We start from the raw sequence: 24063 nt of genomic DNA, 5'->3' as shown, positions 1-24063 counted from the left end.
AAAGGAATTAACATCTTTAAGTGTAGTTCTTATTTGTGGAATGGAACCAATGCAATGTATGGAACAATTGAAGTAATATTTGTAAGAGGATTTTTTTAATGCTAAATATGGCTGTACTGGAGACTTTCCTGCTGGTCCAGAGGTTAAGACTCCACACTTACAATGAAGGGGGTGTAGGTTCAAGCCCTAGTTGGGGAACTAAGATCCCACATGCCACATAGCCAAAGCAAGTAAGTAAATAAAAATGGGTGTACAAATACGAGTCATTATTATTACTGAGAGAGTCACCCATGCTTAGTTAGACACTGAAGCTGCCAGGACAACCACGAACTGAACACGTACATATATGTAAATATGCATTTTTGCTGAGAGGAAATGTGAGATTCTGTAGTTTTTAAAAAATATCTAAAAATAGGAAGGATATTCTGCTCCCAGTTATGACAAGAGATAACCTCCCATTGAAGGCTACTCTAAAATAGGACAAATATATGAGACAATTGTTTTTAGGCATTGAATAGCAGGCATCATAAGACTAATCCTTGAAATAAGAAAAACGTAAAAGGTGAGCCCCACAAAGTGAGCCCGTTGCTTTGGCTTTCTTCTTACGAGTGCTTCTCTGCCATGGTACAGGGAGGCGAAGCCCCAGGGGCAGTAGTATCCTCCAACTAAAAAGATGTAAGTCAGAGAGTTCCAGGTTTCTTGAGAAGCTAGAATTTTCAGAGCAGGGGCCTGAGAAGAGTGTGTTTTATGGGAATTCATTGTGTATGACCTCGACCAAGGGTTGTTTATACATGCATGGGGTAAGACACCAAAAACCAGAGGAGATTGCCTGCTCCAAGGCTGAGGACTGAGATAACAGAGATTGGGCACTGTTGGCAACACTGGAGTTCCATCCCATCCAGAGTGGCAAGACCTCCCTGAGCATCTTGGGATTTCATCTCATACTCCAGAAAAGCCAAATCTGAAAACTAAGAACTAGAGCCTAGAGTAGGAGGCATGAACTAGAACAGGTTCTTACCTGAAACAAAAGCACACTGAAAAGAAAGGGGAAAGTGAAGGTCACGCAGTCGTGGCCGACTGCTTGTGACCCCATGGGCTATGGAACTCTCCAGGCCAGAACACTGGAGGAGGTAGCCTCTCCCTTCTCCAGGGGATCTTCCCAGCCCAGGGATTGAACCCAGGTCTCCCACGTTGCAGGTGGATTCTTTACCAGCTGAGCCACAAGAGAAGCCCAAGAATACTGGAGTGGGTAGCCTGTCCCTTCTCCAGCGGATCTTCCTGACCCAGAAACTGAACTGGGGTCTCCTGCATTGCAGGCAGATTCTTTACCAACTGAGCTATCAGGGAAGCCTAAAAGAGCACCAACAGAGAATAAAAGCAAGTCTGGCAGAACCAAAAGGATATTCCAGTTATTCAATTGTCAACCAGGAAAAAACTCATCACTCTTTAAAGGAGGAAAGAATGCATGCATGATCCTTGCATGTGGCATCCACACTGTCCAGCAAACAACGGAAACTAGCAGAGATCTGAGAGATCAGAAAAATGTGGCTCATAAGAAGAGAAACAACCGTCAGTAGAAATAGACCCCAAGATGAATCAGATGTTGGAATTATCACATAAGGACTGTAAAGCAGCGGCTGCAAATATATTCAATGACTTAAAAGATGGCCATAATAATTGAAAGGTGGGATATCTCAGGAAGGAAGGTATAATAAGAAGATCTGGATGTAAATTCTGGAAGTGAAAAACATATCTGAAATGAATATTTTACCAATAGCCCAAGAGTAGATCCGTGAGTGAAAATTTTAAAAACGAAAAGTTAAAGAAATTGAAGACTGATGAACAGAAATTATTTGAACATGACGATCTGAACAAATATTTGAACAAACAATCTGAACAGAGAGAAAAAAGGCTGAAGAAAAATAAACACACACTCAGTTGTCTTCAGGACAATATCAAATAGTGTAATATACGCAAGTCCCAGAGAGAAAGAAGAGAGAACAGAACCAAAAAAAAAAAAAAATTTGAAGAAAAATATTTGAAAATTTCAGTTTGTTGAAAAACAGCAACTTGCAGATATAATAAGCTTAGCAAACTCCAAGAAGAACAAAATGGATAGTTCCTGGAAATCAGAAATAAAAAGAAATTATCTTAACAATCACAGAAAAGAAATCACACATTGGGGAATAAAAACAATATTAGGCATATGTTTTATCAGAAACAATGGAAGTCATAAAACAATGGATAGCTATCTCTTGTATACTAGAGGGAAAAAATTGTTAACCCAATTATCCTTAAAAGAAATGAAGATGAAACAAAGTTATTTCCAGATCTATGACAGCTGAAACCATTCATCTCCGAAAGGTCTGCACTACAAGAAATTCTAAAGGAAGTTGTTGAGGCTAAAGACACCAGATGGAAACATGAATCTGCAGAGAGAAAAGAAGAACACTCCTAATGGCGAATCTGTGAGCAGATATAAACTGTGTACCTTTTTCTTAACTTCTTCAAAAGACAGTAACTGTTTAAATCAAAAAGTGTAACACTGCACTTTGGAATTTATACCACCTCCAGTTCACACAAATTGTAGGTGAAACATAGATGACAACAATGGCACAAAAGATGGGATGAATGGAAACAAGCTGTTGTGAGATTTTCACATTTTACACGAAATACTACTTTATTTATAGCTCTAAGTAGAAACAAAATTGTGGTATTTATAACTTTGTCATGAAGATGTCAAGAAAGTCAAAGTCCAGTTCTAATCAACAAACTCACAGTGAGCATCTATTCTGAGCCAGATCCCCGCTAGCTCCTAGGGAAACAGAGATGGGTAGAGCAGTCCTGAATGAGGCAGATATGCAACAGTCGTTCAAGGGGGCAGCCCAGTAATAAGCCAGCCTAACCTACTATTAAGGGAGAATGCCTTTTGGTGGGCCATCAGTCTCTGCCATACTCCGTCATGCTCTTTTCAAAGACATTGTGATCTATACTCTGAACAATGTACAAAAAAATTAAAAATATTTTTCTGGATTTTAGAAAATAAGTCAGTTTTATACATGATGCAAAGAAGTATAAGAAATAGAGAATAAAATAAAAATTAATACTGTAAGTACCCTAAACAGCTAAGCACTAGCCATGTTGAGAACAGCTTAACATTTTTCCATGTTGGCCAAAGTGTATTTCTTTGATCTTAATTTCTTCTTAATAAATTTAAAATTATGTCATAAATTTTACTTCATAGCCTATTTGGTCTTTTTTCACTTAATTCATCATAAACTCTCTGCCATTTCATTATTACAATGTATTTTTTCCACCAAGTTAGGATTAAGAAGAAGGAAGACTGTTTACACAGCAGGTGGGTGTATTTTAAAAACCTGGAGAGAAAGCAACTTTCTTGGAACTAGTTGTATTTCCGCATTTCCCATGAGGACTATGATGAACTCCAGAAAAAGAGGGTATTTTCTCGGAGACGGAGGGTATGAGTCCTGGAACGGCTGGAAAACGCCTCCATGGGACATCAGGAGCCCGTGGGAACAATGCCAGCTACTGCTGCTGACATGGGGAGACTTGGAGAAGGGAGAGAGGATTGGAAAACTACAAATGGGCAAATAATTTTCTAATTTTCCAAAACAGTTGGAGGTTGGAATCTATAAATCCTTCCTGCAAAGGTAGTACTGGCATCAAACTCAAAAGGAGCCCATCAAAAAGATAAAGAGAAATTGTAAGATACAATTCAGTTAAATGCAGGCTATTCAATGCGCTTCAATCAGCATAACAATTTGCCAGGATTAAGTCCTAAACTAGATTATGTTCTACAGGCACAAATGATGGGTAGCAACGGCTTCCCCAAGGAGCCTTCAAACCAAGAACAACTTTTAGGCTAAACTTACTTATCTTTCTTTAAAAATAAAAAAAATTTTTTTATTGAAGTATAGTTGATTTACAACTTTGTGCTAATTTCTGCTGTACAGCAAAGTGACTGAGTTATACATACATACACTAAATTTTTTTTTCCATCATGGTTTATCATAGGATATTGAATATGGTTCCCTGTGATATCCAGTAGAACCTTATTGTTTATCCATTCTGTGTATAATAGCTTGGATCCGCTGATCCCAGACTCTCAACCCATTCCTGCCCCACTTGCCTTCCTTCTTGGAACCACAAGCCTGTTCTCTCTGTGGGTCTGTTTCTGTTACGTAGGTTTGTTCATTTGCGTCATATTTTAGGTTCCACGTGTAAGTGTATCACCTGGTATTTATCCTTCTCTTTCTAACTTACTTCATTCGGTATGATCCTCTCTAGTCCCATTCATGTTGCCGCAAATGTAAGCTTACTTATCTTTGGTGGATGAGAAGATATCGCATCACTGTGGACGTGAGCTTCTGTAAGGCACTGGTTAGGCCTCTCCTGGTTGACACTTCCATTTATTCCACCTCTGTCTCCTCAGCACCACTGTATCACTGACATTGTGCAAGCTGTTGGGCTGATAAGATCCAGCCTGTCTTTAGGGAATTTACAGATATCACACACACACACCATACAGATCTCAGCCACTATGTATAGCCACACATCTGTCACGCCAAAACGGTTTTATTTTGGGGAAGTAGCAATAGAGGGCTGAAACTTCAGTTTAACTCTGAGTGACTTTATGCCCTCACACCATTAATGTGCCACTAATAGAAATCAGGGCCTCCCTAAAGATTCTCGTTTCAGGAAGATCTCATGGGACCACAGTGAGCACATCAGGAAGAACCCGACTTGGAATTGGAGAAGACTGCAGCTTCTGGCAATACGGAAAGGGAAATACTGGATTCTGAAAAGATTCATGAGAAACTTACTCAAGAAATAGTACTTACTCAAGAAACAATGTGAATCTCCATGACAAAAGTATCAGTCTCATTCCTACCTCATCCCACATAGGAAAAAAATCAAGGTGTTTCTTAGATGAAATGAAAAGGCTACAGATGTCCCCGGTGGTCCAGTGACTGAGACTTTGCCTTGCAACGCGGGGGGGTGTGGGTTTGATCCCTGGTTGGGGAGCTAAGATACCACATGTCTCGTGACCAAAAAACCCAAACAATAAAACTGAAGTAATATTGTAACAAATTCAATAAAGACTTGAAAAATGGACCACAATCAAAAAAAGGAAAAGCTAAAACTCTAATGCTCCTAAGAGGGTATCTAGGTAACCTGAGAATAAAGTTCCAAGCACATCAAAGTAGTCAGAAACACCTCCCCTGGCACCGAGAGGACAGAGACTGCTGGGAGATGGCACTGGAGGCCCCCCTTCCCCCAGAAGCAGACAGGCAGGAAGGGGGAGACACCCTGAGGAAGGATGTGCCAGAGGGGAAGCCCGGGATGGAAGCATGCTCAGCTCTGCTGGGTGGTGAGCAGTAGGATGAGACAGGGCAGGGGCGTCCAAGGCTCTGATATGCACCCTCAGAGGCCAGGCTGAGAACTAGGACTGACTCCATGGGCATGCGCTAAGTGAGGACGCTGGTGGGCGGCGGTGCCTGGGCATGGTGGCTTGGACATCTTGGAGGGAGGCTGGAGTATAGAACGAAGAGATAGTTTCCAGAGATAAGACTTTGCTCCACTCTCCTTAGTGAAGCCTTAGGAACGGTCTGGATGGGAGGTGTGTCCTTGACACCCTGGCCCCCCAACCCCCACCCAGCTACCTGGACTCTTGGTGCTTCTTCTACACAACTTACTGGGTAGGTTTTTGGTGGGGGGCACGGAAAGCTAGTGGCTGGCTTGGTCCTGGCAAGCAGGAGGCACTGTTCTCTACTTCCCACCCTGTGCATCTTTCCACATGAGGGACTGGCTGGCTCCCTCCCTGGCTCACAGCACGCACAGCAGAACACAGCCCCAGGTCCTCCTCACATGAGGTCCAGCCTCACAGAGATGCTCTCTACTCCCCATCTCTGTTTGGATCAGGGAACAACACCTGGACCAACCAAACGTGGCCCAGATGGGACCTGGGAAGTGGCCAGTGGGTCAGGCCCCTGGTCTGAACAATCGCTGGCGGGGGAAGTGCCCACCCATCTCACGCTGGGTGAACCTGGCAGCCCAGCTACAATGGCATGGAGGGGGAAGGGGTGCAGGAGAGGCTGTTTCATCTGTGAGTCTTCCTGTCTGCACCCCAGCCAGATGCTCACCCCCAAAGTGGTCATCTGCAGCCAGTCACTGCTGAGACAGCCAAACATGTTTTCTCCTTGAGCTGGAGGAGATGCTGAGTAACACGCTCCCATGGCTGACTCTGGAGGGAGCGAGAGCCCCAGGCCTGGGAGGCTGAGGCTGGTGGGTTCGGAAGGGCTGGGTGAGCTCAGCAGCACTTCCCCACCCTTCCCCAAGAACATCGCTGAGAGGCAGGGCGGTGGAGCAGAAAGGGCAGAGTGAGCGAGCTTCCGTTCTTGGAGGTGTGAACTCTGTCTGTCAAGGTCGGATGCCTCTCTGTGGAGGAGCCTGCCTGCTAGCTCCTGCCAAGATTGATGAGATGATGTAAAGGGAGGGAAGCAGCTGTATCACGTCCCAGGGCCAGTCCTGGGGTCCTGTGTCCTGTGTCTCAGGGCGCAGACCCCAATGCTTCCACAGCCTTCCTGGGGGCCCCTCTGCTTTGGCACAGCCCCCTCCGGGTAGGAACTTTCGGTTACAGTGGAAGAGGCGCGCACGGGGTACTGCAGGTGGGGCTGGCTGCACGCTTCAGCAGCCACCTTGCCAGGTGGTCTGCGGCCCCTGCGGGCCTCCGCTCAGGCGCAGCTCCCGGACGTGCCCTGCAGATCAAGACCTTGCGCAAGAGGTCAGCGTGAGCGCCACGCACCAGCAGGAGCAGGGCGGCCACATTTCCCACCAGAGGCTGTGGGCTCACATGGACCTGTGCTCTCCCCCGCCCCCACCCCCACCCCCACTCCCAGACCACGAGGCCTGCCCGGGGAAGGGACGGGTCCAGGACCAGCCACACCGTGCTGGGGAGCGCACGGGGAAGAGCAGGAGGGAAGACATTCCTTAACTGCGCTGAGACTGTTTCCTCATCTGAAAATGAAGACAATTAAAGCAATGTCATAGGGGTTGCGTGTTGATGAGAATTAAATGTACGTCACTATGTAAAGCTGGCAGGTCAGGGCACCCTCCCCTTCCCATTCGGGCCCTGCTTGGGGTGACTACAGAGAACAATTCGAGGGACCTCAAGGGACTAACAAGGGGCGGGGTGGTGGGGAGGGGGTCCTTCCTCGCCCCGCCCTGCCCCTAAATTTCTGGGAAACCGGCCCCCTCCTCCAGGCTGTATACTGCCCCCTGCTGGAGGTACTGGGAGCCGTGAGGTTCTCTAAGGTGGGAGCCTTAGGCATATGGACTTCTTACACGGGGAAGCACAGCGTTTCCCGGAGGGGAGGAGAGACGAGCGAAACAGGAACTTGCCATAATAAGCCGCCAAAACGCAGGGCTCTGGATAAGGAGTCTAACCACCCTGGACTTTCCATGCACACGAATTCAGGGTCATGAAGAATAATTTCTAAGATTGCATCGCATGGCTAAGTACAATGTGCAGAGCGTTGTGAACATGTGTGGCCACTCCCCTGTGTCACAGGAGAATCCCCCTGGCTGGCGAGCAGAGGTGGAGCCCCTGGAGACTGGAAAGAGGGATTGAATATGACTTCAGGCCTTTCGGGATGTTTGCATATGTGGTCGAAAGCAAACTATACTGTAAAAGGGATTACCTCAAAATATATAGGCCAGGTCAGAAGTTGCTTTTTTTTTTAAACAGTGCAAAGTGAAGGTGAAAGTCGTTTAGTCGAGTCTGACTCTTTGCAACCCCATGGTCTGGAGCCTGCCAGGCTTCTCTGTCCATGAGATTTCGCGGAGCGGGTTGCCATTCCCTTCTCCAGGGGATGGAACCCGGGTCTCCTGTACTTCAGGCAGATTCTTTACCATCTGAGCCCCTGTTTTTAACAGTACTTATGTTTTTGTTTTTTGGTAATTTTTACTTGTAAAATTATACCTACACATGGAAGTAAAATTCAGTTTATAAGAACATAAAAAGTACTTTCCCTTTTGTCTATGATCGTTCTCCCCTTTGCCCAAATAATGACTAAAAGCAATTGCTTTTCGATCTTCTGATGGTTACCGTTACAACTTTAACACTTTGCCTTTAGGATTAATTTTAGAATGTAACTTTAGACCTGCAGACTTGAAAAATAAGAAAATTAGCATGCTTACACTATTTTTTCACTCTCCTATATGCCTTCCTGATTTGTAATTTTATTTTTTATTCCTCTAAATGTTGCCTTTCCAGCTTTGTTCATTGCATTTTTATAATTCCCGCTATAATTTCCTTTCTGGCTTTGAACAGTATGTTCACTTTTCCGTGAACTACATTAAGACTGTTTGCTGCTCTGCAAGACCAGGACACTAGCTTAGCTAGTCTTCTTTCTTTCCCCCTCCCCTTATTTTTGCTTCTTATATCATTGTTTTCATATCATCACGGTTTAAAATATTTCTGTTAGCTAACTAAAAGAATCTTCCTTGCTTTATCCATACACTGACTCTAAAAACTAGAAAATGAATAAACCACATTGACAATATTGTGGTTTCAAATATTCACTCTAGAACCAAAAAAATGATTGACTCAGAGAAAAGGAAAATATTCCTGTGTTATTAACGCTTCACAGTTAACTACATGCTATATAAACTTATCAATAGACAAATCATATTTAAAACAAAGGTAGTAAGTACTCAGAATCAACTCATTTAGTTACATTGGCCTTGGGTTCTGTTGCGGCCACCAGCGCCTCACACAGCTGCGTGGTGGGCATGCTCTATAACGGTGCCCTGATGCACCCCTCCCAACTCTGCACTTAGGGATGCCATGCTGGTATTTTTTAAGCTGGCCACAGTGGGAGAATTTACACTATGGAAACTGGAAAATGCTGCCAACAAGTGCTTAAATTATCGTTTTGTTGACTGACCTTAAGACAGTAGTGGAGAAAGCATTAGTAATGTTGTTCAGTTGCTCAGTCGTGTCCAACTCTTTGTGACCCCATGGACTGCAGCACACCAGGCTTCCCTGTCCTTCACCATCTCCTGGAGTTTGTTCAAACTCATGTCCATTGAGTCGGTGATGCCATCCAACCATCTCATCCTCTGTCGTCCCCTTCTCCTCCTGCCCTCAATCTTTTCCAGCATCAGGGTCTTTTTCAATGAGTCAGCTCTTCGTATCAAGTAGCCAAATTATTGGAGCTTCAGGTTCAGCATCAGTCCTTCTAATGAATATTCAAGGTTGATTTCATTTAGGATTGACTGGTTGGATCTCCTTATTGTCCAAGAGACTCTCAAGAGTCTTGTCCAACACCATAGTTCAAAAGCATCAATTCTTTGGCGTTCAGCTTTCTTTATGGTCCAACTCTCACATCCATACATGACTATTGGAAAAGCCATAGCTTTGACTAGATGGACCTTTGTCAGCAAACTAATGTCTCTGCTTTTTAATACACTATCTAAGTTTGTCATAGCTTTTCTTCCAAGGAGCAAGCGTCTTTTAATTTCATGGCTGCAATCACTATCTGCAGTGATTTGGGAGCCCCCCAAAATAAAGTCGCTCATTATCTCCATTGTTTCCCCAACTATTTGCCATGAAGAGATGGGACCAGATGCCATGATCTTAGTTATGGATGTTGAGTTTTAAGCCAGTTTTTTTACTCTGCTCTTTCACCTTCATCAAGAGGCTCTTTAGTTCTTCTTTGCTTTCTGCCATAAGGGTGGTGTCATCTGCATATATGAGGTTATGGATATTTCTCCCTGCAATCTTGATTCCAGCTTGTGCTTCATCCAGCTCAGCATTCTGTATTAGTAACGTAGATAAAATTTAAATTGTGCTGAGTCTATAGCTATCGTGTTGTGAATAGCACTTAAAAAACTGAGAAAATATTTTTCCAGCATCTGAAAATAATTATCCAGTTCAACAAAGTCACTCAGAGCATTGGCAATGGAGGAAAGTTCTGACGTACATAGTGCTAAATCTGAAAACTGTTTAGGGAATATAATCTGTATGAGGATGAGAAATAGTTTTACATATTACACTTAATGATAAGAAATTATTTGGCAAAGCCTTGTGTATCAGGATGCAACTCCATTTGTCAAATAAGGTTAACTGAGACTATATCTTGGCTACATAGTCAAGAGTTTGGCAAAAATTAATGAGTATTTTCTATAAGAATCAATCAGCCATATAGAATTTGCAATAGAAAATCATATATTTCCTTATTATTTCTAAATTATGTGGCACACATCAGTAAAATTTATAATAAACTTAGGCAGATAGATTGTTCAAGAGCCAGTTGTTAGCGTTTACCAGCACAGCTCTATCTCAGAGGCTCGCTGCTTCCACCATTATATCACATAGGAAATTAGGAGAAAATGGAGAGAAACGCCTTCTCCCATGCTCCAGGGCCAGTGTGGTCCCAGGGGCCATAGCACTCATCAGAAGGACAGCCAGGACTCTTCATGGAGGACAGGGAAATAAAGGCTGGGAGACAGCAGTGCTGGCTGGGCAGGTCACGCCTCTCTGAGCCTTCACCCACACATCTCTAAAATGGGGCTGCCGATCCCTCCCCCTTGGCCTGCTGGGGCATCTGTGAGTGTGTGCAGGCGCAGTGGAAGGGCTTGCTTCTGAAGGCAGGTCCCTGCCCCCACCACCAACTGCCAACAGAACCTGTAGCCCAAACAACACAGGGTCCCCCACTGCCAGGCTCCCCCAGAGACCACGGGAAGCTGCCAGCGCCGGAGCCGTTGCGGAGGCTGGCCTGACCCTGAAGCATGAGGACGGGACGGGAGGCAAGGCCGCTTCTGCTTCCTGCTCACACCCAGTGGGGCGCCAGCCCAGGGAGCACATTTGAATCCTCACACCTCAGCTGCGGGTTCACCAGGCTCTGAAGAACACTGACAGGCAGTTTCATTACAGCTCACTCTGGCAGGGTCCTCTGAAGAGGCACCTTTCTGTCCTTCTGGAGAACCACGAAATGTGGGAATGATCGCTCGCTGCTTGGGGTGGACATGACTGTGTGGCTATGACCCACAGAGACTGCCCTTTTCCTTCAGACCCTCTTTTAGGAAAACCCCAAACTCCATTTTATGTACCCTTCTGTGAACCTTTCCTAAGGAAATGACCCACTATTCAGAAAACATTTCTTATATATCTACCTCAAATCTTTCTAAAATAATGGAGGAAGGTGGGGACATAAATGAACACGAAAGCAAGCATCTGTGTGTAAATACTCTCTGCATGCTGGAAATGATGTGAACTGTTCGACTATAGGAGACGTTAAAACAACCTGTTATACCATCATTAACACGCCATTTCAGATGTTATTTTTAGTACCATGATGAAATGCTTGATTTATATGTTCACCTAAGGAGCAGACTGGGGCTTCCTAGGTGGTTCAGTGGTAAAGAATCCACCTGTCAATCAGGAGACACAGGTTCAATCCCTGGGCCGGGAAGATCCCCTGGAGGAGGGCATGGCAACCCACTCCAGTATCCTTGCCTGGAGAATCCCATGGACAGAGGAGCCTGGAGGGCTACAGTCCACAGGGTCACAAAGAGTCGGACACGACTGAGTGGCTTAGCACGCCCACGGTGACTAAACAAGAACGAGGAGCAGGTTGGCGGCGTTATGGCTGTGAGACTGGCCCTGGGATCAGAGCACCTGGGTTGAGTCCTGCCTCCACACCTCGTTAGCTGCCTGACCTTGGGCAAGTCACGTCAGCTCCTTAAGCCTCAGCTTTCTCATCGGCACGAGGGGCCCCAGCCATACCCTTCTTCATGGGTGGGTGTGAGGACAGTGGGGATTCTCAGCACCTGGTATATGGCAAGTCTTCCGCGTTATCTATAACCAGCATTATTGTTGCATTCGTGGCAAAATCTGTCCACATAATATACTGAAGGGACATGTCACAGAATGCCCCTAGCAGTCATCGCAGGGTGGAGCAACAGGGAGAGATGTCTTATCCCCACTCCTGCCTTTCTGGGGTAGGAGTCTTTCTCCTCCCCTGCCCCTAGAGCGCCTTACGCTTGCCCCCCTGTGTCTGTTCTGCGAATCGCTGTTAGCGTTGCCTCCTTGCTTTCCCAGTCTGTGAGCTCTTGAGTCAGGGACTTTTTCTTGCTCATTCCGTACCCCCTGCCTGGAGCACAGAACCTGGCAAACAGTAGGTGCTCAGTTAAATGTTAAATTGTCAATGTTTCCAAGTTTTATCAAAGAGTGTCTCAGATATCTACTGGTGTGTGACAAATATAATGGCTTAAAAGAGTAGCTGTTTATCGTATCACACGATTCCATGGGACAGGAAGCAGCCAGGGCTCAGCTGGGCAGTTCTTTCACTCCACATAGTGCGGGCTGGGGGCCACCGCCTGCATTCACTCGGGGGCTGGGAGGGGCTGGAATATCCAAGAATCTTTATTCACAAGACTGCTACCTCGGTGCTCCTGACAACTTTTCCTTCCCCACATGGCCTCTCATCACTCACTGCACTAGAACACACGCTTTAAACCACAGGGCAGCTGAACTCCCAGGGAGAGAAAATGAAGATGACAGATTTCTTAGAGGCTATGCGCAGAAATTTCAGAGCATCATGTCCCACCTCTTGATGGGAGAAGGGGAATTATATATACTAATTATCATATGCATTTTGCCTTTTGATCTTTAGAGAAATCTTTAAAAGGATGATTAATAATACACATTAGCAAAGTTTTAACATCCTAAGATGACCTTTCTATGTGCATACATAATAGATTAGGAATGTATATAGTTGCTTTTAGTGAGTATTCACTATTTTATATTCTATGTTTTAAACTTTTCATTTTGAAATGATAATAGATTCACAGGAAGTTGTAAAAATTACCCAGAGTTCCCAATACCTTTCCCCTAGTCTCCCCCAGTGACTACATCTCAAGTAAACATACTGCTATATCAAAACCAGGAAACTGGCTCATCTGATTGCTTTTCTGCCTCCCAGGCTTTGCTATTAGGTGCTTATAGGTTCAAGACTTTTGCATCTCTGAGACTTGTTCCTCTTATCATCTTGTGTTGACAATCGTTGTCCTCAATAAAGCTCTTTCCTGATTCTATTTCATATTAGTATTACTACAAAGTTTTCTTGTAGCTAGTATTTGGCTGGTGTATCCTTTTTAATTCATTTATTTTCAATATTTCTGTGTTCATATAGTTTAAGTCTTCTGCATACAGCTATAATTTTAAAATCAAACCTAAGTATCTCTAGCTTTTAATATGTGAGCTTAATCTATTTACATCCACTATGATACTGAGAGAGTTACACCTATATTTTACTTTCTTCTTTGGGGTTTTCCTTTGCCATGATTGTCCTTTCAGGTTTTTCCCCCCTTTCTTCCTCCTGTTGAATGTATTAGTCCTTTTTTCTGTCTCTATCTCCCTCTACTGGTTTAGGAGTTAGATATTCTGCTCCTTCACCTGTTACTCTTCAAATTTTAGCATTCATATTTGACTTTAAAATGTCTAGTGCCTCACTGTGCAATACAGTAGGGCTTAGCCTCCTTTGGCTATTTAGCAGTTGAAATGGTATCAACCAAACCATTTACTTTTATTTTAATGAATTTAAATTATAATTTTATTTATTTATTTATTTATTTTTTTAAATTTTAGTTTTTTATTTTTTAAATTTTAAAATCTTTAATTCTTACATGCATTCCCAAACATGAACCCCCTCCCACCTCCCTCCCCAGAACATCTTTCTGGGTCATCCCCATGCACCAGCCCCAAGCATGCTGCATCCTGCGTCAGACATAGACTGGCGATTCAATTCACATGATAGTATACATGTTAGAATGTCATTCTCCCAAATCATCCCACCCTCTCCCTCCCCCTCTGAGTCCAAAAGTCCGTTATACACATCTGTGTCTCTTTCCCTGTCTTGCATACAGGGTCGTCATTGCCATCTTCTTAAATTCCATATATATGTGTTAGTATACTGTATTGGTGTTTTTCTTTCTGGCTTACTTCACTCTGTATAATCGGCTCCAGTTTCATCCATCTCATCAGAACTGATTCAAATGAATTCTTTTTAACGGCTGAGTAATACTCCATTGTGTATATGTACCACAGCTTTCTTATCCATTCATCTGCTGATGGACATCTAGGTTGTTTCCATGTCCTGGCTATTATAAACAGTGCTGCGATGAACATTGGGGTACATGCGTCTCTTTCAATTCTGGTTTCCTCGGTGTGTATGCCCAGAAGTGGGATTGCTGGGTCATAAGGTAGTTCTATTTGCAATTTTTTAAGGAATCTCCACACTGTTCTCCATAGTGGCTGTACTAGTTTGCATTCCCACCAACAGTGTAGGAGGGTTCCCTTTTCTCCACACCCTCTCCAGCATTTATTGCTTGCAGATTTTTGGATCGCCGCCATTCTGACTGGTGTGAAGTGGTACCTCATTGTGGTTTTGATTTGCATTTCTCTGATAATGAGTGATGTTGAGCATCTTTTCATGTGTTTGTTAGCCATCCGTATGTCTTCTTTGGAGAAATGTCTATTTAGTTCTTTGGCCCATTTTGTGATTGGGTCGTTTATTTTTCTGGAATTGAGCTGCATAAGTTGCTTGTATATTTTTGAGATTAGTTGTTTGTCAGTTGCTTCATTTGCTATTATTTTCTCCCATTCAGAAGGCTGTCTTTTCACCTTGCTTATATTTTCCTTTGTTGTGCAGAAGCTTTTAATTTTAATTAGATCCCATTTGTTTATTTTTGCTTTTATTTCCAGAATTCTGGGAGGTGGATCATAGAGGATCCTGCTGTGATTTATGTCTGAGAGTGTTTTGCCTATGTTCTCCTCTAGGAGTTTTATAGTTTCTGATCTTACATTTAGATCTTTAATCCATTTTGAGTTTATTTTTGTGTGCGGTGTTAGAAAGTGATCTAGTAAAAAAAAAATAAATAAATTATAAATTTAAAATTGATACACAATCCAGTTATTGAAAAGCTTTTACAAATGTTTGGAGCAATTTGGATAGATGAATCACCTCTTTCAACACTAACTTTGGTGAAATCTAAATATAGGTGAAATATTTCAATGGAAATTTAGCATCTAAATTGAGATTTACATTATAAATGTAAATAACATACCAGATCTTGGAAAAATTAGTATATGAAGAATATAAAATCTTTCAGAGTAATATTTATATTGATTACATGTTGAATTTATAAAACTTTGCAAATTTTGAGTTAAATAAAATATATTAAACTAATTTCACCTCCTTCTCTTTTGAAGGTGACTGCTAACAAAGTTTTAATTACATGCGTGGCTCAGCTTGTATCCATATTGGACAGTGCTCACCAGAGCAAAGCCAAGTCCCCGGAGTCTCAGCGCTCCGACTCTCCCCGTCTTGCTGCAGGTGCTCAGAATTGGCTACCGTGTCTTATGCGATTTTGTTTCCACCCTGTTCCTCACACCCCCACCTTGATTCGCTACTCTCATTTCTTTTACACATAATGATGATTTAGACTTACCAAAATGTCTGCTGACTTCTTCCTCCACCGGTACAGCCGACACCCCATGCCTTCTTCACCGATCGGCTCTTCTCACCCAGCTTCCAGGGGCCACCCTGCCCGCTGCTTTTTCTCAGTGTCATCAGTGATACCGAGGACTCAGCCCACGGGCAGAGACCCACCTGCCACAGCTGCCAGCGCCACGGTGCTTCTGGTAGAACACAGCCGTTCCTCCTCTGTCTCAGCGGAGCCGCGGGGCGCTGCAGGCCAGCAGAGGGGCCTCCAGGGCGGCGCTCCGCAGCCCGCGGCCTCCGCCTGCCACCGTCCCGCTGACTCGAGCGGGATTGGGGTGGGGCAGCACCCTGCGCATCCTGCTAGTCCCTCCCAGAAAGCACAGCTGACGGTCCTGGCCGCACCGCGAGGGCAGCAGGCCTCAGCGCCCAGCCACAAGAGCTATAGGAAAGCGCCTTCCTCTGCGCTGTGGTCCTGGGGACCATTTCCCGGTGCCCATGTTGCTACTCACATACCCGTCCCAGCTCCGTGGACCCGGGGCCTGGATGAAGCAAGTGAGGCACACACAGCCTCCTTAAAATTTGTACCCTACACGCCTCACGTGCCTTCCCCTAGTCCCAGCCCTGAACTCCCCCAGGAGCATGCGTTTCCCTGCATCATAGGTGCTGCGCAGGTGACTCCTCAGCTCCCTGAGGCCACAGAGCCTCTCCCACCCGCACAGAAGGGCCTCCTCACGTTGGTGGCGGCTCACCGCTGAAAAGCCCAGGAGTGCTGGAAGCCGTGTGTGGAGCCCGCCATCTCGCGGCCACAGTTGCCAACTACAGTCAGGGTTACCCGGCACCCCTGTTATAACTGGGCTTCGCTGGTGGAACGGCCTGCAACGCAGAAGACCCGGGTTTGATCCCTGGGTCAGGAAGGTCCCCTGGAGAAGGGAACGGCTACCCACTCCAGGATTCTTGCCTGGAGAACTCCATGGGCAGAGGAGCCTGGTGGGCTAGCAACGAACACTTTCACATTATAATTGGCTTGGTGTTTCTTTTTTTCCTAGTATTTGTTTGTTTGGCTGCACCGGGTTCCAGTTGCAGCGCATGAGATCTTCAACCTCCACTGCGGCACATGAACTCTCAGCTGTGGCATGTGGGACCTAGTTCCCTAACCAGGGCTTGAACCTGGGCCCCGGGCATTGAGAGCACAGAGGCTCAGCCACTGGACCACCACCGTCTACTAAGCTGGGATGTGTATGTGAGTAGCAACGTGAGCACTGGGGGATGGTCCCCAGAACCTTACAAGAGAGGAAGATGCTTTACCATAGCTCTCAGGTGGGACTCTTGGCTGGGGCACTAAGGCCCCTTGTTCCAGTGTTTCTTCTACCTAATAGTGGGAAACCTCTTCAAAAGAAGGGGGAAGCAATCTCTGGGCTCCAGCATCAACTTCAATACTTCAATTCATAAAACAATATGTAGCCTTCCAATGCTTATAACTTATAGCAACTAGAAAAATCAAACAACTTTGCTGGGTAAAAAGCAAACAAACAAAAATCCCCTAGAAATTTTTAATGAAATGTGACTTACAGTGTCTTTCTAGGTGAATTTGTGACTGCTGGGGTTCACTGGCTCACTGAACAGAGGCCTCCAGAGGATTGTTGTGTGGTCACCCTGATTTCTGGGGGGTTTCAGGCCCACAGAGCCCCTACACAGAACTTTTCCTTTCATGGAAGCCAGTTAACTCAGTGATGGGCACAGATTCCTGTTGAGGGTGTGGGTCCTGGCCCAGTCACCCAGGAGGTCTCAGAAGAGTCCCACACGGTGGCTGTTGGCTCCCCCAGAGATCTGCTTCACAGGGCCCAGCATGCTAAACATTACAGACACATTCTGTGTCACCTGCCGCCAATTTGATTTTAAATACAAATTCCAACTCAGGCATTAAAATTACTTGGGAGAGTTTGACTTTAAAGTGGTAATCCTACCTTCTAAAAAGGGCTTACTTTTTCATTTATTGTGTTAAATTACAATACAGAGTTTATTAAACTGTGCAGGAAACCCAGTTTAAGAACTAAACACTGCCTTAATTAATGCTGCCACTGAAGATGGAGGAAACCAGCCCTTCATGGGTCCCTGTTCAGTGCTGAGGCCTCACAGCCATGAGAACTAGCACCAGCCTGTAACCAAGTTCTCTGCATGACTTAGCTCCTCAATCCTCACCACAGACCCTGGAGTCAGCTATATTATTATTATTATTTTACAGATTGGGAATGGGGTGCAGAGAGACAGTGTGACTAACCCAGCTGGGAAGTGTCCACGACAGGGCTCAAATTCAATGGTGCTTGACTCTAACAGCGTCGTTCTTTCCACGCCAGCTCCAGTCTCCCCCAGAAGGCCTGGACAGAGCATTAGCCCACCTTGGCGCAAGTACAGAGAGGGCCTGGTCCGCTGCTTTCCAGCTGAGTCCCCCCAGGAAGGCCAAGAGCAGGACATGACTTCTTGCTCCTCAGGATCCCTGAGCTCTGGCCCTTGCTCAGGTCATGGGCCTCCTTACCTGTGCCAGAGGTGCATCTCCACCATGGCCCAGCCGGCCCCACTCCCAGCAGTCCCCAAGGGCTGGCAAGAGGTTATTGCAGTGATTAGGGTGATGGCCCAGCCCGCCCCACTCCCAGCAGTCCCCAAGGGCTGACAAGAGGTTATTGCAGTGATTAGGGTGAGTGATCACCCGCCTTGGCCATCGTCCCCTCCCTGAGCCTGGAATGATGGAGCCTCCACCCCAGCCCCCGCTCTGCCCAGATGCCGAATCAGGCTTTCCAGGGCTACCAGTCCAGGGCCAGCTCCCCCTGCCTTGGTCAGGGAGGACAAGAGTGAGGGGCCACTCTGAGTCCACTCTCGGCAAAGGGGGCTCTTTGCCGACCAGGGCCCCTCTGGAGGCAGGAGACGGAGGGCCACCCGCCTAGTTCCCTCCTCAGCCTTGATTTTCAAAAGCTTCGCAATCAGCTGCAGACCTTGGTTTCAAGCCTCAGAGATGCAATCTGTCACCTTGGGAAATGGACGGAATGTTTCCGACCTGCTTCCCAGTCCGCAGACTGGGGAGATCTGGGCGATGCTGGGACTTCGAAAAGTGGCCCAGCTCCTCCCCCTGCAACCTGCGGGCTCCTCCCCTGCTAATGACTTCTGCGGCCCCAACTTCCTCCCCTCGCTCCAGGCAGAACTGGATCAGCTGTGCGCAATTCAGGGGCTCTGCTCGGAGGAAGCCTGCACAGGAAGTCCCAGGAAGCCCGTATACCCTGCGAGCCGCCCCTGGCCCCAGGAAAGGTGAGGCTACAGACGAGGGTGGGGCGAGTCGGCGTTTGCGGGTCCAGCGGCCGGGAGGGATGCAGAGATGGGGCTGCGAGGGAGAGGTCCCGGGGCGTGGGAAGCAGTGCATGAGGGCGGCCACCAGGGGGCGCGCTGCACCAAGTCAAACCCCAGGCTCGCCACTGCGAGCCGCCCTGCCCCATCCTTTCCTGGCAGAGGTCAGCCGCACCCGTGGAATATTTCCTGAGCCGAGGCTGCGGCAGCCTCTTGGCAGGCCAAGGATGGCCATCAGCGCACCATCCCCAGAGGCCCTGAGGAGCCGGGGAGCCTGGATCCGACTGACGATGTTCGTCCTGGGCAGCTTCCTCCTGGTCCTGCCCGCCTCCCCTGCCCGCTGGTCACATGGGGTCTGGGGGCAGGGCCAAGGCCACGGAGGGCCTCCGGGGTGACGAGGGGGGGCAGGGAGCCGGCGCTTCCTCCAGGCAGTGTCTTAAAAAGAAGGAACTCCGAACAGGTTCTGGGAAATGGAGGCGTCCAGCTCCCCCATACCAGGTGAGCAGACCCTGGCCTGGCAAGAGCCAGGCAGCTTTCCTGGAAACCTGGGCCAGCCCCTTGCCTCCTGGGCCCAGATGTCCCCCCGGTGATGGGTGTCGTGGGCGCTGTGCTCACACCTGCTGGCAGCAGGGAGCCCGCTAGGAGATGAATGAGGAGCCAGAGGGTGAACCCACGGGGAGGCCAGTCTAGGACCATGCAGGACGGGAGGGCAGGGAATGCAAGAGCAATCTGGGTTTGAATCCCCACACCTTCCCCGTGTTAAACTCTGACTTGGGGTGACTCACAATCCCACTGAAATATTTACTGTCAAGTTAATGTGTTTGGTCTATAGCCACTGCCTAAGTGCTAGCTGTCATTATTAGTAATGCCTGTGGGTGAGGTGATGCCCAGGTACAGGGCACAGTGGCCTGAATCCAGGAAGACCTGGTGCTCCCAGACCCACCCCTACAGTGAGCCCGTTGGCTATGAGGCCGGTGCTAGCCAGAGCTGCTCCTGGCTGAGACATCCCCCAGCTTGCTCTCCAGGACTGTTCTTCAGGGCACAGTGCCACAGGCAGGGGAACTGTGCCCCTTCGGTGCTGAGCTTAACTGGGCTGTCCCCTGCCCTGGAACACAGCTGCCGAGAAAGGTGGATGAGGAGCAGGCAAGGGCTGGGGTGGGTGGTTAGAGAGCAGTTCTCTTGCCCCTCTCCCCCGGCTGGAGAGCAGAATCCACCATACCAGCCCTTCCACCCAGGTTTTCCTCAAAGCAGATGCCTGTGCCCCTTGTCATTCCACTGCAGGCTGAGGTCAGTGAAGGTCACACCTCCAACCAGAACCTTCAGGACGCAAATCATGCCCCCCACACTCGTACATGCATCCATTCCCCCCTGGTGCAAGTGGGCAGTGAGGGGCAGGGACCTGCCCAAGGCGCCTGGCATAGGTAGGACAGAGGCCCCAGGGAGGCCTCTGTTCTGAGACAGCAGAGCTGAGATTGGGACATACTTGCCCAGGAGAAGGGCAGGGGCTGGGAAAGGTAAGAAGGGCCATCAACACATCCAAGAGGAAGAACTAACGTTATCACACACACACACACACACACACACACACGGCTCAGTCTCAGTTCCCTTCCCCTTCGAGCACCCTGCAGGGGACACTATTTTCAGAGCCCTTCTCCCCTCATCTTGATCACAGCGCCCTGGCCTCTCTCAGCGTCTTCCTCTATTCTGTACCAGCCCAGAGGCACGGTGCAAGCCAGCGCCGCCCAGCAGACGAGACCAGGTGGCTTTAGGCAGTCCACGCACCACTTTCCACAACCATCAGGATTGTTTCAGGGATGGATTGTTTGCCCAGTCAAGGTCATGAGGGAAGAGATGTTTGAAGAAATAGAGAGAGAGAGCTTTCCAGCACTTCTGAGAGGCTCACGAGGGGATATGTTTCTTCTTCCTGCTACACATGAAGGAGGAAGTATTAGCTCCTGAAGTTGGTGTCCAGCAATTTTTTTTTCTCATCAATAATCTTTTATTGGTTATGTGCTGAAATTATAATATTTTGAAGAGTAAAGTGAAAGTGTTAGCTACTCAGTCGTGTCTGACTCTTTGAGACCCGATGGACTGCAGCATGCCAGGCTTCCCATCCATCACCAACTCCTGGAGCTTGCTAAAACTCATGTCCATCGAGTCGGTGATGCCATCCGACCATCTCATCCTGTCATCCCCTTCTCCTCCCACCTTCAGTCTTTCCCAGTATCAGGGAATTTTCCAATGAGTCAGTCCTTCTCATCAGGTAGCCAAAGTATTGGAGCTTCAACTTTAGCATCAGTCCTTCCAATTCAGGACTGATCTCCTTTAGGATGGACTGGCTTGATCTCCTGCAGTCCAAGGGACTCTCAGGAGTCTTCTCCAACACCACAGTTAGAATGCATCAGTTCTTTGGTGCTCAGCCTCCTTTATGGTCCAACTCTCACATTCATACATGACTCCTGGAAAAGCCATGGCTTTGACTAGACGGACCTTTCTCAGCAAAGTGATGTCTCTGCTTTTTAATACGCTGTCTAGGTTTGTCATAGCTTTTCTTTCAATGAGCAAGCGTCTTTTAATTTCATGGCTGCAGTCACCATCTGCAGTGACTTTGGAGCCCAAAAAATAATCTGTCACTGTTTCCACTGTTTCCATTGTTTCCCCATCTATTTGCCATGAAGTGATGGGACCAGATGCCATGATCTTTGTTTTTGAATGCTGGGTTTCAAGCCAGCTTTTTCACTCTCCTCTTTCACTTTCACCAAGAGGCTCTTCAGTTCCTCTTTGCTTTTTGCCATAAGGGTGGTGTCATCTGCATGTCTGACGTTTTTGATATTCCTCCTGGCAGTCTTGATCCCAGCTGGTGCCTCATCCAGCCTCGCATTTTGCATGATGTACTCTGCGTTTAAGTTAAATAAACAGGGTGACAATATACAGCCTTGATGTAGTCCTTTTCCAAATTGGAACCAGTCCGTTGTTCCATGTTCGGTTCTAACTGTTGCTTCTTGAGCTGCAAATAGATTTCTCAGGAGGCAGGTCAGGTGGTCTGGTATTCCCATCTCTTTAAGAATTTTCCAGTTTGTTGTGATCCACACAGTCAAAGGCTTTGGCATAGTCACTAAAGCAGAAGGAGATGTCAGGGCTAGGCTTCATTTGGTGTTAGCTTTTGTGTATGATATTCATTCTTTTCCTTGTGTCTATTTTTTTCCAATGTCATTTATGAAAAAGACTATCCTTTTCCTGCTGAATTGCCCTGACATCTTTCTTAATTGAAGTATACTTGGCTTGCGGTGTTGTGTTAGTGTCTGGTGTACAGCAAAGTGGTCTAGTTCTGTGTACATGGATACACACATATGTATACATAGGTTTTCTTTTTCAGGTTCTTTTCCATTATAGATTAATACACTATATCAAATATAGTTCCCTGTGCTATACAGTAGGACCTTGTCTTTTATCTGCTTTATATATAGCAGTGTGTATCTCTTATTCCCAAATTTCTAATTTATCCTTCCCCCCACCTTTTCCCTTTTGGTAATAACCATAAGTGTGTTTTCTATGTCTGCTTTTATTTTGTATATAAATTCATTTGCATCATTTTAGATTCCACATATAAGTGATATCATATGAAATTACGTTTCTCTTTATGCCTTATTTTGTCTAATACGATAATCTCTAGGCCCATCCATGTTGTTGCAAATGATGTTGTGTTGCTCATTTTTATGGCTAAGTAATATTCCTTCATATATATATGTTAGAGATACATACATATTATATATGGTACAATCATGCCCCTGTACTCATGATGCAGGTGGGCAGTGAGAGGCAGGGGCCTGCCCAGGGCACTTGACACAGAGGAGGCAGAGGCTTACAGTCCTGTCTGCTTTCTCTATCCATTCATCTGTAATTGGGTGTTTAGGTTACTTCCATGTCTTGGCTAATGTAATTAGTGCTGCTATGAACGTTAGAGAGCATGTATCTTTTTCAGTTAGAGTTTTCTGCAGATATTTGTTGAGGAATGAGATTGCTGGACCATATGCTAGCTCTGTTTTTAGCTTTTTAAGGAATCTCTGCACTGTTCTCCATGGTGGCTGTACCAATTTACATCCCCACAAACAATGCAGGAGGGTTCCCTTTTCTTCACACTCTCTCCAGCATTTATTATTTACAGACTTTTGGATGATGGCCTTTCTGGCCAGTGTGGGGTGGTGTCTCATTGTAGTTCTGCTTTGCATTTCTCTGATGGCTAGTGATGTTGAGCACCTTTTCATGTGCCTGCTGGCCATCTGTATGTCTTCTCTGGAGAAATGTCTATTTAGATCTTCTGCCCATCTTTAAGATTTTGGGTTTTGTTTTCTTTAATACTGAGATATATGAGCTGTTTGTATATTTTGGAAATTGATCCTTTGTTGGGCTCATCATTTGCAAATATTTTCTCCTATGCTGTAGGTTGTCTTTTTGTTTCCTTTGCTATACAAAAGCTTTTAAGTCTAATTAGGTCCAACTTGTTCATTTTTCCATTTATTTCCATTACTGTAGGAGACAGATCAGAAAATCTTGCTGCAATTTCTTTCAAAGAGTGTTCTAAGTTTTCCTCTAGGAGTTTATAGTGTCTGGTATTACATGTAGGTCTTTAATCTATCTTGAGTTTATTTTTGTGTATGGTGTTAGATTGTTTTAATTTCGTTCATTTACATGTAGCTTCCCCATTTACCAGCACCTCTTACTGAAGAGACTGTCTTTTCTCCACTGTCTATTCTTGCCTCTTTGTGAAAGATTGGTTGTCTGTAGGTGTGTGGGTTCATTTCCGGGCTCTGTGTCCTGCTCCATGGACCCATATGTCTGTTTTTGTCCCAATGCTGTGCTCTTTTGGTTCCGGTAGCTTTGTAATGTTCTCTGAAGTCTGGGAGGGTTATGCCTCCAGCTCAGTTCTTTTTCCTCAGAATTGCTTTGGTAATCCAGGGTCTTTTGTGACTCAATATACATTTTAGGATTATTTGTTCTAGTTCTGTGAAAAATTTCATGGGTAACTTGATACAGATCTCTTTAAATCTGTAAAGTGCTTTGGGTAATCTGGCCATTTAAGCTATATTAATTCTTCCAGTCCAAGAGCATGGGCTATTTTTCCATTTCTTTGAGTCAGCTGCAGTTTCCTTTATCGATGTTTTATAGCTTCAGCATGTAAGTCTTCCACCTCCTTGGTCAG

The 24063-nt window shown here is 46.1% G+C and overlaps 2 protein-coding genes across 6 annotated transcripts in view; one reads left to right on the top strand and one right to left on the bottom strand.

Moving 5' to 3' along the window:
• The window catches only part of WDFY4 (WDFY family member 4), a 267801-nt gene extending 263295 nt beyond the window's left edge, over positions 1 to 4506 (bottom strand). The window contains exon 1 of the mRNA XM_042241016.2: positions 4341 to 4506. The gene's annotated coding sequence lies outside the window, so the exon portion shown is untranslated. The remainder of the gene's footprint in view (positions 1 to 4340) is intronic.
• Positions 4507 to 18710: 14204 nt separating this feature from the next.
• Positions 18711 to 24063, top strand: part of ARHGAP22 (Rho GTPase activating protein 22) — a 192379-nt gene continuing 187026 nt past the window's right edge. For 4 of the 5 annotated variants that reach the window (XM_042241142.2, XM_004021555.6, XM_012105509.5 and 1 more), the window contains exon 1: positions 18711 to 18827. The gene's annotated coding sequence lies outside the window, so the exon portion shown is untranslated. Of the gene's footprint in view, positions 18828 to 19238; positions 19362 to 24063 lie in introns of those variants that run through there. The other variant, XM_042241141.2, reaches the window with a different exon arrangement.

Source organism: Ovis aries, chromosome 25 (assembly GCF_016772045.2).
Source record: "Ovis aries strain OAR_USU_Benz2616 breed Rambouillet chromosome 25, ARS-UI_Ramb_v3.0, whole genome shotgun sequence".
Classification (NCBI taxonomy): domain Eukaryota; kingdom Metazoa; phylum Chordata; class Mammalia; order Artiodactyla; family Bovidae; genus Ovis; species Ovis aries.
This window is presented reverse-complemented; position numbering and strand designations above follow the sequence as displayed.